Source organism: Camellia sinensis, chromosome 13 (assembly GCF_055761805.1).
Source record: "Camellia sinensis isolate YWXY chromosome 13, ASM5576180v1, whole genome shotgun sequence".
NCBI classification, from domain to species: domain Eukaryota; kingdom Viridiplantae; phylum Streptophyta; class Magnoliopsida; order Ericales; family Theaceae; genus Camellia; species Camellia sinensis.
In genome coordinates this window covers 70,621,153-70,639,259 of record NC_138973.1, presented here as the reverse complement: position 1 = coordinate 70,639,259, position 18,107 = coordinate 70,621,153, and positions in this window count along the sequence as shown.

Below are 18,107 nucleotides of genomic sequence, written 5' to 3'. Positions count from 1 at the left end.
ATGTATGCACCACCACATCCCTTATCATATTTATGACTCAAAGGGGTATGGTGCTCGATTCTCGGACCACCAATCGCGCATTTCAATGCGTGATGGCCCAAGAGATCAAGTATGCATTTTCAATGTAGAATGAAATGCACATAAACAAACAATGAGCTCAACCTCTATCATACTCAATTCAAGAGGCAAAGCATGCATGCCAATGTAATGCAATCTAGGCATGTGAGCTAAGTGTGCAACATGATCATGCAAACAACAAAACCTTGTGCAATAGGCACATGAACTAAACAAGTAAGCATGCAAGGCATATAACATCAATGTTAATGACACACATGCAATAACATGAAAGGCATAACACATGTAAATATGCAAAGCAACTTAATACAAGAAGCATGCCAAATGCGATGACACTTAAACATGCAACATGTAAAAAGGCTAAGTACCTAAACATACAAACATGTATAGCATGCAACAACATGCCAAAGGGATGGTCTTAAACTAATTTGGACAGCTCTCTACTAGGTCCAAAACAGCGGCCAAATGTCATGGAAATGAGGGCCAAAACACATACAAGCATGCATGCACACAAGGTCCAACACTTAGGCACCAAAGAGCAACTTCGAAGCGCACTTACAAGAGGATAAACATGGATACATGGCATGCATAGAAAGCTCTGAAATCATGTTATAGAAGGTGTAAAACCAAGTAAACATTTCAAGCTAAGCATGCAACAATGGTCTAAAACTCAAGCCAAGCCAAGGGGGGTTACATGGTAGCTATACAAAGCAAGGTATGGATGACTCAAATGACTTAAAACAGTCCCTTAGCACATCAAAATATGCATATAAGCTTCACAAAGCTTGGCCAAAACACAAAAGCATGGTAGTCTAAATGCTATGCATGTATTGAGGCAAATCATAGCATTACAAGGTATGTATGCTAGACAAGCATGGTGTACCAAAACCAACATACAACAATGCTATGTTATGACATAATGAGCCTAAAAATCAGCCAAGGCATGGTCAATACATACTCAAACTATATGCTCCCTCAAGAGGCTAAAAATGGCCCTTTTCAAGGACAACAAGGAGAGGGGGTGGCCCTCTCCTTCTTGGGACCTCAAGGCACCATCCTCACCTCCAAAATCCCTCAAGATTTCAGTGGTGAGGAGATCCAAACACAATGGTCCCGGAGCTCAACCAAAATGGCACAAAATGGAGCCTTTCAAGGCTTAAGAGGGGTTAAACAACCCCAAAGCTTGAAACACCCTTAAGCAACTACTTAGAGCAAGTAAAAACACAACTTTTATATGTTATACACTAAGCTCAAAAACAAATGAAAGATAGGTAAATAAGCTATGCAGAAATGGGAGAAAAGGGACAAGTTTCTTACCCTTGTAGACCCTCTTCACAAATGGTGGACCAGCAGTCTCCTTAGGTCCAAACCAGCTTCAAAACTTCAAAAACAACCCTCTAGAACCTCAGTTCCAAGAGAATGGTGTAGTAGTGGGTGTTTGTGTGCAATACTAAGGCCTAAAACACACACAAATACACCAAGAAAGAGAGATATAGAGATAGGATATATACAAACCCTAACCCTAGAACCCAAAGCTCTGAAAAATAATGCCTAACTTGTCTAACCCTTTACAATGGAGGAGGAGAGGTCCTTATATAGGCAAAAGAAATGGTTCTAAGCTTCTCAAAGAAGCTAAGTAAAAGGGGGCAAAGGGGGCAAGGAGGTCAAGGCTTCTTGAGGAAGCTAAGACAGCTGGCCAAGCTTCTTGAGGAAGCTTTGACAAAGGGTCAAGTTTCCTCAAGAAGCTTTGCCCAAAAGGGGACAAAAGGGGCAAAACAGCCATATGTAAGCCCGGGGTAGGTTTGGTGTATTCCAGCTGGCATAGCTGGTATACACCATGCCTGAAGAAGGCAAAAAGGTATTACCGGCCAAAAAAGGAGGTTACCGGCCAAACAGATGGCCAGCCGGCCATATACAGTGCCGACCAACCATTGGTATTAAGAAACCATGGCCGGTGTCAACAATTAATGGCCGGTGATGCAAAGGGAAGGCCGATGGGGTGTGGGGATGGCCAACAAGCCATTCCCTACCCCTCAAAGCAAAAAAAACAAGTATTTGGTGCAAAACCAAACGCAAGACGAACAATTTGAGAGATCCTGAGGCAAGGCGCGCAACCAAGGCCTCCGGGAACTCAAAACGAACACGAACATGGATGATCACTGAGTGTCCCCATCGGTGACGTCCAAGTCTTGAGGACGGTCAAAAATGGGGTGTCTACAGTTGCCCCTCTTTGACAGAACTCGAAAGTCATAACAATGACAGGAGTGATTGTCAAAGCCCAGAGACGACCCATTTTTGACCCGGCCGAAGACTTAGACAAACATCCAAGGCAAACAAGATATGCGCCCGAAGGCAGGGGCAAAATGCAAGACAATGCACAAAGCTGAACATAACTTATGAGCATGCAAGAAACATAGGGACGTATCCCAGTGTTTCGGAAAGGTATAAGCATTGGAACGTATTCCAAATGCTCTTAACCAAAGAGGGAGAAACATAGGGACATATCCCGGTGTTTCGAAACAAATGAGAAACATAGGGATGTATCCCGGTGTTTCGGAAAAAGAAGGAGAAACATAGGTACGTATCCCGGTGTTTCGAAAAAAGAGAAGAAACATAGGGATGTATCCCGGTATTTTGGAAGGAGAGAGAAGCATAGAGACGTATCTCGGAGTTTCGAAAAGGAATGAGAAACATAGGGACGTATCCCGGTGTTTCGGAAAAAGAGAAAGAAACATAGGGACGTATCCCGGTGTTTCGCAAGGAACGAGAAACATAGGGACATATCCCGGTGTTTCGGAAGGAAGGAGAAACTTAGGGACGTATCTCGGTGTTTCAAAAGGAAGGATAAATGTAGGGACGTATCCCGGTGTTTTGAAGAGAGAGAAACGTAGGGACGTATCCCGATGTTTCGAAAGGAAGGAGAAACGTAGGGACGTATCCCGGTGTTTTGAAGAGAGATAAATGTAGGGACATATCCCGGTGTTTCAGAAAAGGGATAGAAACATAGGGACGTATCCCGACGTTTCAAAAGGAAGGAGAGTGAAAAACAATGCAATTAAAAGGGTGCATAACAAAGCGAGTGCAATGCGCGTAACAACGCAAGTGAAGTGCGCATAACAATGCAACTAGAACCATGCATAACAATGCAAGTGAAGTGTACATAACAATGCAACTAGAGTGTGCATAACAATGTGATTGAAGCATGCATAACAATGCAAGTAGAACGTGCGTGACAGCGTATGTTAGAGATGTGCAAAACAATGCAATACAGGTACACAAGACAGTGCGAGTGAGGTGCACAAAAGAAGTGCGATAAGATGCATTTTCTATGCAAGTATGGGGGCATTTTCTATGCAATCGTGGAAAGCATATTCTATGCGGAATCGAAAGCAAGCATATTCTATGCATGAATCATAACAATGCGTTGCACGCATGTAACAAAAGTGTATATGAAAGTGCACATCATATGCAATAGAGGAGCATTAAGCATGTACTCTGGTGCCTCTGATTTACCTCTTAGAGGACTTTGGAACACACTCTGCTCGAAAAGGGGACACCCTGTTTACATTGGCGGGAGATAACATCTGCTGCTGCTTTAATTGCCATTCTGGCTTGAAGCAGGCTTAAGCTTGGAGTAGGGGCACACTCATTCTTTGGAGCACTGACAAGGCCTGAAGAGGTACATCCGGAGTACAATCACGGAATTTGCTGAAGGTGAAACACACTCAGATGCTTCGATTTTCCCTCTTTCCTTTTGCTTTACAGTCTGGAACTTATACAGCTTCAGATAGGTCCTGGTTTTACTGTTTTCACATGACCTGGGTTGAACCCTGCGGCTTTATGAAAGAACAAATCTTGTTTTGCACAAATGTGAAGAATGGCACAGAACTCTGAGCACAAAACGATTCATTTTTGAAATTGAGAATGAGTTCTCGACCGAGTATTGAGCCTATGACTGAACACAGTGCACTACGACTCAATCAACGGAAAACAAAAGGTAAAATAACTTAAACACAACGAGACACGCTCGGAACGACTCAAAACAAGATTTGAGGCAAACAAACAAAAGACATGACATACAAACGTGCACAGGGAGCCTGTTTCTCTGGATATTGTTTCCCACCCTTTCTTATTTGTGATTCTTACATCACTCGGCCCTCAAGCTCTGTTTTTCTGAAAAAGCCCTTTTCTCACTTTTCCTCTCATCGCACATCTCTCTATTATTCAATCTCTCATTTTTAATCCCTCCCCTAGGTAATTGATGAATAAACAGACAGTTGTGGGCTCTTGCCCCTAGCATTCCGCTAGATTCTTCTTCTTGTTCACAACAGTGAGTTTTTTCCTCGGAGGGGCTGCGCTACAATTGGGTGTGTAGCAAATCAGCAACTGACATCGGTTGACGATGCTCTGCTGGGGAGTTTGGACATGATCAGATCTGCCCAGATGAGGGAATGGGATATCTTGCCCCATTCCGATTCGTGCTTCGTACTTGGCTTGATACCTCGTTGCTTGGAAGATGTGAGAGCTTTCTACCCTTTTACGGTTAGCTTCAGTGGTGCCTTTTTCCGGCAGGTATGGTGCCTTTCTTGGCAAGCATGTTAACAATGGGGAAAAGACAGAACACCTAACTCAGCTGCGCCCCTAGTTCATCATTTTGACCATTTTTGTTTTTGGCTTTCTACTAAAACAATTTTGACAAAAATGAGAGTTAGATTAACATGCTTGTTCGATTTTTGATTTGAAATCATGCAAGTCAGGTTATGAGCACTGAAAATTTTCCTTTTTGTGTCCAAGAAAATGGTCCAGTTTTAGAAAAATGGAATAATTTTCGAGAGAATTAGTCAACCTCAGTAAAAATTCTCAAAAACTATTTTTGCAAACAGCCAATGCTCAACGAGCATGGAACCTACTCTTGAGATGCACGACCTCGGATCCAAAACAATGGAAAGCTACCCCTTGCTCGAAGAGAGCTGCATGGCAACGGAAAGTTGCCCCTTGTTTGAATGGCACCACGGCACACTGTATGGCAACGGAAAGTTGCCCCTTGTTTGGATAGCATCGCAGCGCATTGCAATTAGTCCTTAGAGTGACGATGACAACCGAACTCTTGGATACAGAGAAGGCAAAGATGATCAAAACCATTACATGGACACAGTTGATTTTGAAGTGTTTTACGGCTGGACTTCGGAATGAAGTTGCCTACGTATCCCAAAGATGGGAATCAAGCCTTACGTAGTTCGGGGTTAAGGTACACTCGGGCATTTTAACCTTCACCTTTTAGGCTCTAACTTTTGCCAAGGCGCCCGTTGCGGGTTTTCGACCTTGTGAGCTTCTTTTTTTCTTCTTTTTTTTTCAATTTTTGATTGATTTTTGTTTTGTATATATATTTTTTCTTCTTTTTTCTTCTTCTTTTTTTTCTTTTCCTTTTTTTTTTTGTATTTTTCTCTTGCTCTAACTTTTGCCTAGGTCGCCCTTTCAGGTTTTCGGCCTAGCGAGCCTCTCAAAGGGTAAAAGTGTAACAAGTCCATGCAAAATGGTTTTGAGATCCCGAAATCATCTGAATCCAGGAGAATGGCTGTTGTGTTGATTTGCAGAAGGATCCATCACGGTTGCTTCACACGGTTCTTCCGGTGAGATCTGATCTTCTTGATCTGATTTTGATGCCTCTTGTTCGAGGGCTGCTTCTAATCTGGCCACACAGACCTTACATGGCGGTTGACCGTTGAATGTTCTAAATGGATTCAAGGTTCGAAAACGAACGGGTTGAATCTTGAGGCTGAGAGCGATCCTAGGCGGCACAATCTCAAGAGCGATTGCACACAGGTCTTCACAGGGCCGCGCAAAACATTTGTTTTTGAAAGTTTTTAAGAAAGCGACAAATTGCTCGCGCCGAAGATAGTGTGGAACGAATTTGGATCAAGCCAGGGTCTTTCTCAGTACTCACGCTAACAAGCATGGTTTCATTCATTAAGGGCTTAGCATGCCTCTCTTTTTCTCAAATTGATCAGAGTTTTGCAAAACTCGAGGAATTCCTTCCTCTTCGTTTTCACCGCAATGTTAAAGAGGTTTTGAAAAACATAGGTCAATGCAATGATTTTCAGGGCACAAAAGAGCAGGTGGAATGCACGGCCGCTCGATTCAAATCCTTTGGCACAACTAGCTCAAATTAGCAATAAACATGGAAACATGATAGCCGCAGCTACTTCATTCAAATTCCCTGATTGTAACTGGATCCACAACAGAGACAGACTCCAAACAAAAGGGTATTTACAAAACCAAAACGGTGTTCGAGGCAACAACCCTAGAATCACCTGACATCTTATACAATGGGACTGACTCGGTACCACAAGACAGACCCAAAAACAAAAAGATTGACTCAAAGCAAAGAGACAGACTCCAAAACAAAACAGAGAACTGACTCAAAACCCAAGCCAGAAGCTACAAAACTGCAGTTACAAATGCTCAAAAAGTGCGTGCCAGACGCCACATCTGAAATACACCGAGTGCCGCCCGTAGGTGGTCCAACCCCTGATCACATACTCGCAGTATCCTCAAAGTCCAACAGCTCGGTGGTAACAGACTTCACTGAGGTAGGTGGAAGAATGACCTCATTATCGATCAGATCCTGCACTTCATGGCGAAGACGGAAACAGTTGTCGGTGGCGTGACCAGTCTGTTGGTGGTACGCGCAGTACAAAGCAGCATCATGTGTGAGAGGAAGATTCTTCAGGAGAGGCCGAGGTTCAAGGGGTTTGAGGTGCCCCCTTTCGGCAAGAATCTGAAGTGCCTTAGACAGAGGCATGTAGAGAGCATGAAAGATCCCACGCCCTTGGGGCAGGTACTTTGAAGTCTGAGTATTCTTACTAGATGCACTAGCAAAAGGGTCAGCGGGCACTGCCTTGGTATTCTGATCTTTCCCAGGTGCAGGGTTGGGAATAGGAGGAACAGTTCTGGTATGACGGGGCCTATCCCGATTTTCTGACTGACTTGAACTACCCTCAGGGGGAGTGGGGAAAGCATCCTTCACAGTTTTTGCCACAATTGCGGATATCTGTTGCTTGTTCATCCCCCCGACTTTCAAAACCTCGACTGCCCGCAACAGTTGTTCAACGGGATCAGTGTCTGCCTTCATCTTGTCTTTACCCCTAGCCTCAGCCTGATCGGGGGTTTGGGTTACTACATCAGAGCGAAGCCCGGTTGTTGCTGACATATCGTTGCTGTAGCTGGAGGCAACCTCTGGTTGGCTGAGCTCGATCACAATCCGCCCCAGTAGCGGGGGCTCCTGTGGTATGAAATTCCCGGCATACGGTGTCGCTGGTGGCGAAGCCGACATTCCATAGGCCAGATCGGCCACGGATCTTTGGAGATCGCCTATCATTCCAATCAATTCAAACATGGTGGGCTCACGAGCCTGATACAACTGAGGGCTCCAGACCGGGTGCGCGACAGGCGACCTGGGTGGATGCGGTACATCAACATTGGTCTCGCTTTGCAGAGTGATTCCTTGATCTGATGCGGCCGTCATAACCACAATCTCCTCTGAATTCTGCGTCATGATAAGTTCGCTATACTGAACGGTGACTGACGAATCAGATATCTGTCTTGTCTCAGCAAGGAGGAACACTAGCTATTCTGTATCAACTCTCTGAACTAAAAGAGCAAATATGCAGCATTTCAGACTAATCAGAACAGATGCTAGTATAGCTAAATAACTGTACTCTACTACTGATCACTTTTGCCCGAAATCACTGCCCCCAAAAATACTGAATCGAATACCCACAGATATAACTGATTCGCATAAACTGACACTGATGCCCTCAGGTCTGATACTCAAACTTGTGAACTGATATGTGTGTTCCCCTGCATAGATACACTCTATAAACACATAGCAAGTAAAGAGAGTCAAAACACCCCTATGGAGGGGGTAGGGTTTCCCTGTCCTATTTTGTCAAGAGCTAAGGTTTTACAATGCACGCAGCAGTTTTCAAACAACCTAACATCGGGTAAACAACCTGTCCTAATTTGGAATGGTCACTATGGATTTTGATATGCACTAGGTCGAATGGTCGAAAAGGTGCCCTGGTAAAACCAGGGTTTGTGTTCCCATACTGTCAGAGCCCACAACCGGTCAGCCTTAAGGCATGCTTTCACAAAGTCAAGCCTCCGGCAAATCGTTCAGGAATAGCAGATGGCAAACACGGTGTCTTAGGCGCACCAATGCACATGCAATGCAAAGAGACACATAAATGAAATCAAAACAGGATATCACGAGTTCGAGTCAAGCTCTCTAAATACCCAGCAGAGTCGCCAGAAACTGTAGACGCGCCCGCGTGAGGCCTTCGTGCTACAGTTCGGACTCAATTTGTGTCACGGTTCTTAATCTGAACCAAAGAGTCCAAATCCGGCAAATCGTTTTGAGAAAACAGATTTTTAGAAAAGAAGTGCCAAACATGGACTGCTTTGTCAGATATAGAGGCGCCACCTAAATATCTTTTAAGGGGGAATTTAGGAAACCCTGACTCGGTGCCAAAGGCCACGTGTCCGTCATCACCAAAGTTGCCTCGGCTCGGGAGCTAGGGTACGATTGGGGAAGGTCAGCTATGAGCACCCCCTCTCGCCCGATCCGAAGATCGGCCTCTACTAACCGTGATATCCGTTTTTGAAAACGTTATGTGTTCTTTTTCCATTTATTAGCCTAGAATTACTATGTTATGCGCGCAGCAAACAAGTATAGACCAAATCGCCTAAATTGGAACAAAACATTGCATGTTCGTTTTGAAGATGGTTTGCTACTCGCAAGTAGGCTAAAATACAGGTTTTGCCACCCTCAAGTGGGCTTTAGAAAAGATTAATTTGCCACTATCTAGTGGGCTTAAAACTCACAGTTTTAATGCATTATTCCAATTTAGGTAATTCAATCTCCACCCACAGGCATTCAAGCAGTTATATCACATAAGCAAGTAGCCTCATGGTAAGCTTGCTATCATGGCAACACTCACACGCATGCAAGGATGCTAAAACATAAATGCTCACCGAGTACTCCAAGCCAAAACAGAAACTAGTTAGCAATCATATGCATGATCCTAGTTCATGTTAAGATGGCTAATGCAACACGATGCAAGATACAGCTACAATAGGCTCGGCTAATCTATGGATGGCATATGATGATGCTACAACTAACACGTATTCAACTTGGAATTGAAATACAATGCAGTTAGTATGATGCATCGAGCTCGGTGCATGCAAGACAAATGTATGGATGCACGCATGCATAGCATAAGGTATGCTAAATTAAATATGACCTAATACTAACCATCAAACCAGATAAGTAAAAGGGAGAAAGAAGTGGGGGTTGGAAGACATGCACAGACACACCCACACTTATTACAAATTCGCCCTCGCTCAGAGGGACCAAAAGAATAATACAAATCAATTAACCTACAAGCTAATTAAATATTACAGACCACTTAACTAGTTAAGCAAATTAACTAAGCTAAGAAAGCAGTAAAGGCCTCGGGAAGAGGGTCGGGTTTGCTCGGAAATCCAATGCCATGCACAAGTTTGCCTCTGTTTTCCCTGCTCTGCTCCTCTGAAAATTGCACAAGTCCCAGGGAGCACTCTATGGACACTGTGGAACATCACCGGCTAAGACAGAATACCACCGGCCATGTCCGGATGGTCATCGACCATTTGTAAAGCCATCGGCCAACAATGGATGGCCGGTCGGCAGTATAGATGGCCGGCCAACCAAAGCTTCCTGTAGAACCTGTTTTGACAGCAGCAGAAGTCAAAACAAGGCATGGCAATGCATTTTAAGCAAATGTATGCACCACCACATCCCTTATCATATTTATGACTCAAAGGGGTATGGTGCTCGATTCTCGGACCACCAATCGCGCATTTCAATGCGTGATGGCCCAAGAGATCAAGTATGTATTTTCAATATAGAATGAAATGCACATAAACAAACAATGAGCTCAACCTCTTTCATACTCAATTCAAGAGGCAAAGCATGCATGCCAATGTAATGCAATCTAGGCATGTGAGCTAAGTATGCAACATGATCATGCAAACAACAAAACCATGTGCAATAGGCACATGAACTAAACAAGTAAGCATGCAAGGCATATAACATCAATGTTAATGACACACATGCAATAACATGAAAGGCATAACACATGTAAATATGCAAAGCAACTTAATACAAGAAGCATGCCAAATGCGATGACACTTAAACATGCAACATGTAAAAAGGCTAAGTACCTAAACATACAAACATGTATAGCATGCAACAACATGCCAAAGGGATGGTCTTAAACTAATTTGGACAGCTCTCTACTAGGTCCAAAACAGCGGCCAAATGTCATGGAAATGAGGGCCAAAACACATACAAGCATGCATGCACACAAGGTCCAACACTTAGGCACCAAAGAGCAACTTCGAAGCGCACTTACAAGAGGATAAACATGGATACATGGCATGCATAGAAAGCTCTGAAATCATGTTATATAAGGTGCAAAACCAAGTAAACATTTCAAACTAAGCATGCAACAATGGTCTAAAACTCAAGCCAAGCCAAGGGGGGTTACATGGTAGCTATACAAAGCAAGGCATGGATGACTCAAATACTTAAAACAGTCCCTTAGCACATCAAAATATGCATATAAGCTTCACAAAGCTTGGCCAAAACACAAAAGCATGGTAGTCTAAATGCTATGCATGTATTGAGGCAAATCATGGCATTACAAGGTATGTATGCTAGACAAGCATGGTGTACCAAAACCAACATACAACAATGCTATGTTATGACATAATGAGCCTAAAAATCAGCCAAGGCATGGTCAATACATACTCAAACTATATGCTCCCTCAAGAGGCTAAAAATGGCCCTTTTCAAGGACAATAAGGAGAGGGGGTGGCCCTCTCCTTCTTGGGACCTCAAGGCACCATCCTCACCTCTAAAATCCCTCAAGATTTCAGTGGTGAGGAGGCCAAAACACAATGGTCCCAGAGCTCAACCAAAATGGCACAAAATGGAGCCTTTCAAGGCTTAAGATGGGTTAAACAACCCCAATGCTTGAAACACCCTTAAGCAACTACTTAGAGCAAGTAAAAACACAACTTTTATATGTTATACACTAAGCTCAAAAACAAATGAAAGATAGGTAAATAAGCTATGCAAAAATGGGAGAAAAGGGACAAGTTTCTTACCCTTGTAGACCCTCTTCACAAATGGTGGACCAGCAGTCTCCTTAGGTCCAAACCAGCTTCAAAACTTCAAAAACAACCCTCTAGAACCTCAGTTCCAAGAGAATGGTGTAGTAGTGGGTGTTTGTGTGCAATACTAAGGCCTAAAACACACACAAATACACCAAGAAAGAGAGATATAGAGATAGGATATATACAAACCCTAACCCTAGAACCCAAAGCTCTGAAAAATAATGCCTAACTTGTCTAACCCTTTACAATGGAGGAGGAGAGGTCCTTATATAGGCAAAAGAAATGGTTCTAAGCTTCTCAAAGAAGCTAAGTAAAAGGGGGCAAAGGGGGCAAGCAGGTCAAGGCTTCTTGAGGAAGCTAAGACAGCTGGCCAAGCTTCTTGAGGAAGCTTTGACAAAGGGTCAAGCTTCCTCAAGAAGCTTTGACCAAAAGGGGGCAAAAGGGGCAAAACAGCCACGTGTAAGCCCCGGGGTAGGTTTGGTGTATTCCAGCTGGCACAGCTGGCATGCACCATGCCTGAAGAAGGCATAAAGGTGTTACTGGCCAAAAAAGGAGGTTGTCGGCCAAACAGATGGCCGGCCGGCCATATAGAGTGCCGACCGGCCATTGGTATTAAGAAACGATGGCCGGTGTCAGCAATCAATGGCCGGTGATGCAAAGGGAAGGCCGATGGGGTGTGGGGATGGCCAACAAGCCATTCCCTACCCCTCAAAGCAAAAAAAAACAAGTATTTGGTGCAAAACCAAACGCAAGACGAACAAGTTGAGAGATCCTGAGGCAAGGCGCGCAACCAAGGCCTCTGGGAACTCAAAACGAACACGAACATGAATGATCACCGAGTGTCCCCACCGGTGACGTCCAAGTCTTGAGGACGGTCAAAAATGGGGTGTCTACAGCGATTTGTTATACACATAGTCCGCTCGAGCATGGACGCCATTATTGTAAAAAGGGTTGAACAATTGTATTGAACAGCTCAAAATCAAGTTCAAGTACATAATTTCCATTGTACATAGACCAGGTTTCAAATTCCAAATTCCAATTAAACTTGTGAAAAAATAAATATGTAAAAAAGGCAGCAATTATCTATGAGATTCTGGTCATTTATCAAGTATGTCACATCAAACAAGGAAATCAACAAATTCATAATCATTAAACAATTTCAAGAGAGGTTCCTCACTCCCCATCCACAAGTTCTTTGAAGCAAAGATATTCTTGAATAGTTAATTGTTCCACACTCAGTTCATACACATTGACACGAACAATTCCCAAACACCAAGTCTTGGGTGAATTGCTATTGCGACAAATGGGGGGTAGACCTATAGTTTCTTGCAATTGCAATGTACTAATCCAATGCGCAAGCAAAAAGAAAATGCCGGAGATACCTCTCCTTTCATTCAACTTCTTATTAAATACTATCAACAATCAAGAATTGAAATCCCATAAACTAAGGAAACATGATTTCGTAAATAAAGGAAACCGAATCTGAAACTAACACCCTTTCACACTCGCACACCCATATCTATATTCACTAAGAATTCTATACTAAAGACTAACAATACTGTCATAAAGACCTACTTTTCTGCTCGACTAAAAAATATCCAATTGTGACTGATATTCTGTAATAGTACAACCAATAGAAATTATATAAGCTCCTGGTTTGCAAGGTAAAGCAAGTGACTTCTATATCCATAGTATAAACACATTTGGGAATTCATCTAAATGAAAAAATAAAAATAAAAAAAAATCAAATTCATCTACTTATAACAACATTAGAGATTAAATAGTGTGCATAATAACAATATCACAAAAATATTTCTGCATAAATGTAGGTTGAACAAAATTCATCTACTTATAACAACATTAGAGATTAAACTATGTTTTCATTTTGTCACCTGTAATTAGTACTATCTGTAAAGCATAAGAATATAGGTTGAACAAACATTTTGAAGCAAAAGCACCCAGAGAAAAGGAAATCTAGAGGATAACCAATCCCCACATCAAATTCGCACCCATATATAAGCTGGTAGAGTAATGAAGGTGAAGCTTTCACAAGAATATTTAATCTAAAAAAATTGCAATTACCTTAAACTAGTGTAATTGCCCTGTGAAGCTCATTTAGATTGAGGGTTTCATATATATGTATATATATATATATATATTAACTTCACATCTTTCTTCTTGCAACACACTTTGTATCTTTCTGGGCCTTAAATTACCTTTTGATTAAAACGAGGAAAACCACGAAAAAAAGAACATGTGTGGAGAATGTGTTAGCAGAGGGTGGATTAAGGATTCGAGGAGTCGAGACGAAGGTGGTTCCAATAGGAAAGTTATTTCAGGCTTTTCATGCTATCAATTAAAAGTGGATAAACTTCAGTTAAAACTTTTTTAATGATTGGGTATAAATATAACAGTGAAGTCATGTGATGGTACCACTAAATAATGTGAAAGTTTTTATATCGCAGTTGCAAAGATTATATAGTTCAGTAAGCGAGAGAGACAATAGTTGTTTACATAATCCTAAATATATATTTACAAGATTTAATTGGCTAGTGATACCATGATAAATGATTTGTAACTAGAAAATTTAAACAGAAATAGCTTAGAATAATGTATCCATAACATTTTTAAACTCTAATTATAATAATGGATGTTTTGATTAAAAATAAAATGATCACATAAATTTATATCGTTTTATGTAATAATTATGTAAAAAAAAAATTCCATTTGTATATTATTCTATCATAAAATACATTCTTTGGAGAACTATTAAAGAAACAATATAAGAAACAAAAGAAACTTATGCATTGTCTATTGTCAAGGCTATTTAAGGGAGCGAGTATTTGCTATCAGATTTTGGCCATATTGTGCAAGAGATTGTGGAGGCCAGCATGGGCTGCAGAAACTTCTGCGTTTCTCAAACTCCAAGTGCTGGTAATAAGGCACGCAACACATTCTTTTGCTCGTTTGTCTAAGGCTTGGTCTGGGTTGAAAGTTTGGATGGAAGAGGTGCCACCTCTTTTAGCCTCTGTGGTCCTTAGTGATGCTAATTTGCAATTGTAGCTCAATTTCTTTGTTTGCCCTTCTTTAAAATAAAATAAAATAAAAAAATAAAAGGGAGGAGACCACATAAGAAAAGTTTTGAATTTTTCAGGTAATCAATAAAATAATCATTAATTATTCTAAAATTCAATTTTTTTCTCTTTTTTTTTTTCTTTTCCCAATATGGATCAATAATTGTAATATCTATTGTAGGTGTTTTAAGTTCGGTTTCCTTCTTATTTATAATTCAAAATGAGTGTTTGAAACTGTCTCACTAAGAACCCAAAATTTTCTTACGTTGATTAAGATCATAACAAATCATTACAAGAACTTAAAAAGATAAAAATTAAATAATTTGATTTTGTTATTTCACGTCTTAGCAAGACTCAGTATAAACCAAAGGGGAATGGGGGATACCAAATAAAAAATAAAGCTACAAATCGGTACAAATTAATCTAAATGCAACAAAATATCACTTGAATATTACTTTTGTTACATTTTTAACTACAAAATTATTTATTAAGCTTATATTATCAATTTTGTCTTTCATATCATTTTCAATGAATAATTTAGTTAACTGCAAAATAGATTTACCCAATTAGTAATTAAACATTAATCACTTTTTTATTGTTTGGTAACTAGTTGAATTATTTTTGGGGGGACCTTCGACTTTCGTTTGGGCTTTCCATTTGCGTGATGTTGTAAACCAACATTAGACAACATGAAGAAACATTATGGCAGACGTGGCATTCCCCAAAAATGTGAAATGTAGCCCAAACCCTTCTATTGGATCCTTATTTGATGAAAATAACAGTCTAATTTATCTTACTTCATATATCTCCTAAGGAGAAGGCGCATAATTGAGTAAGGGCAAAATAAAAATATCATTTTTTTTTTCTTGAACAATAATGTCAGAGTAACATGTTACATGTTACTGTTTACATAAATTTTAATGTTAATTATATATTATTTTGTTTTAAGAATTTCATAGTTAACATGGATCGTATTTGATAGATATTGATAAGAGGATTATAAAAATTATAATTTTATTAAAAATTGACATTTTGATCAAAAGCTATATTATTTTAAAATTTAATATTTTAGTAATAGTGGTATATGGTGGACCTTTCAACAAAAAATTTTTGAGCCCGTTATTAATGCATTAAAGTTTTATTATAAGAAGACTTTGACCAAATCCCCCATTAAAAATCAGAGCAATTAATGTTTGGAAAAATTATAATTCAATGTGATACTTATAAAATAATTGCAATATAGATTTCTTTTTGGGTAAACTACCAATAGGTTCTAATAGTATGACTTAATTTCTATCAACTCCTATTAAAAATAAGTCCTAGTAAAATTGTCAAGAAAAATAATTTTTTGTGACGATTTTTTGCATGTGGCTAGAAATTAACAATTAATGATTTTTTTTTTGTCACGGTTTTTATAAATTGTGCTAAAACTTAAAATTAGTGACGTTTTTATGTGATGAATTTTTTAAACTGTCGCCGAAAGTTGAAAATTAGTGACAATTTTTTGTGATGATTTTTTTTTGAACTGTCGGTAAAACTTATAATTAGTGACTTTTTTGTTACGATTTTCAAACTGTCATTGAAAATTAACAATTAGTGACGATTTTTTAATAATAATTGAAACCCATCAATTATCATAGGACATATTAGATAATAAGTCCATTTATTAAGACGTACACGTAAGTCTCCCTTGAATTTTTTCTTTTTTATTTCTTTTTTGGGTGCAACTCTAAGACACAGATAATATTTGTACCAAACACAGGAATGGACTTACACTAGACACACACAAAACTTGTACCACCAAAAAATGAAATTATTTATCCACTATTTCACTGAAATTCAATTTTTCCTTAATATTTTGCAAAAAAATATAAAATAATATCTGAAGTAGCTTGATAGATATTGATATTATATATATATATATATATATATACATATATGAGTTTAGATTCTTTCAATTTGGTCATTTTAATTTGAGAGAGTGCTTAGATTTGGTGGCCCATTTTGGGGCGGATCTCAATGAATCGAACCGTTCATTTTTTAAGATTCATTGACCAAAATAATTATGAAAAAAATCAAGATAATTAGACATTGATAATTACATGTTTGAATCACATTTATATTATAAAAAATGAATTGCTATTTTTAAAATTATATTTGTTGCTCATTTTTTAAAACAAATATGATTCAAACCAGTGGTGACTCTAAAAATATTTATTTGACATTTCAAAACTTAAATTTTATAAATTATATAAAAGAAACCACATATCAATATTTATCATATATTTCACCATTTTTCTTCATTTATTTCCAATTGAGATCTTACAAATTTCTATAAAATTCTATAATATCTCTCATCTATATTAAATTGACCAAACTAAACTATAACATGAAGTTAGTTTCAATTTCTCAACCAACCAAACCGAAAAATTCAATTTGACACTACTTTTTTTTTTTTTCAATCTTGATGAACCTCTACTATGGTGATTTTTGTTTCTTAAATTCAAAAAACTTCTTGTTTGGTTGAGTTGGAGTAACAAGGTGTTCAAAATTATAATGGGAGGACTTCATGAACATATATATACATATATAATAGCAACATATGATAGCAATAAAAAGAGTTTCAGGGTGAGTCAAAGAGTGGACCTACGCCTAATTCAAGCATATATTTACCGATATTTGATTATCTTAATTTTTTACATGAATATTTTACCTAATAAATCCTAAAAAGTGAATGGAGGCTTTGTCAATGTACCAATCAAATATCATGGACCAAGTGTTTTATTACTTCTATCAAGCTCAGTTGTTACAACAAAAAGGTGTATATTTATAGATAGGGTTGTAAATATTAATGTTGCTTATTTTGATTTGAGTTTTTTCTTCTACTACGTGCTTTACAACCCTTTCTTAGATACGTAAGCATTTCATCTTTATAAGCTAGTTTTTGTTTGTTTTTAATGAAGTTATATAAAAAGAGTGAGGGTAATTGTATTTTTTTTCAAATTCAAGGGAGGTGAGTGTAATTCACACCCAAAAAAAAAAAGGCAATCGTATTTTTGAAATAGACTATTCATTTTATTTATTTATTTATTGTGACAAACGCGATAAATTAATTAGGTTACCATTATCAGATCAATCTAATTTTTTTGTGAGGGTTAATATTCACGAAGTGTTCGACAAAATAAACGATTCAAATTATAAAAGCAAACTCTGTGGTAAACCCCACAGTTCTGAACAACACCCTCAAATTTAGATTATGGTGAGTGCAATTTACCAAAAAAATGAATGATGATTGCATTTTTGAAATAGACAATTCATTTTATATATTTATTTATTGTGACAAACGTAATAAATTAAATATATTATGATTGTTAGATTAATCTGATTTATTATGTGAATAATATACACAAAATATTCGACAAAATAAATAATTCAAATTATCAAAACATAATCCTTGATAAACCCCACAATCCTGAGATAATGTTTAATGAGACATCTAATTAATTAGGCAACTAATTATCAAAATATAATATACTTGGCAACTAATTAATGAAACAGATGTTTTCATGTTATTGTTATTTATCTTTTATTGGGACCTACTTATGAGGTACTAGCTTACTAGCTTGAGAGACCTCTGCTACTTCGCTAGCTAATGTTAGATGTAACGCCCTCAAAATATGTGATAAACCAATCATGCACAAGATCCATAAATGTAGTAGAAAGGTTATATTTTCATTA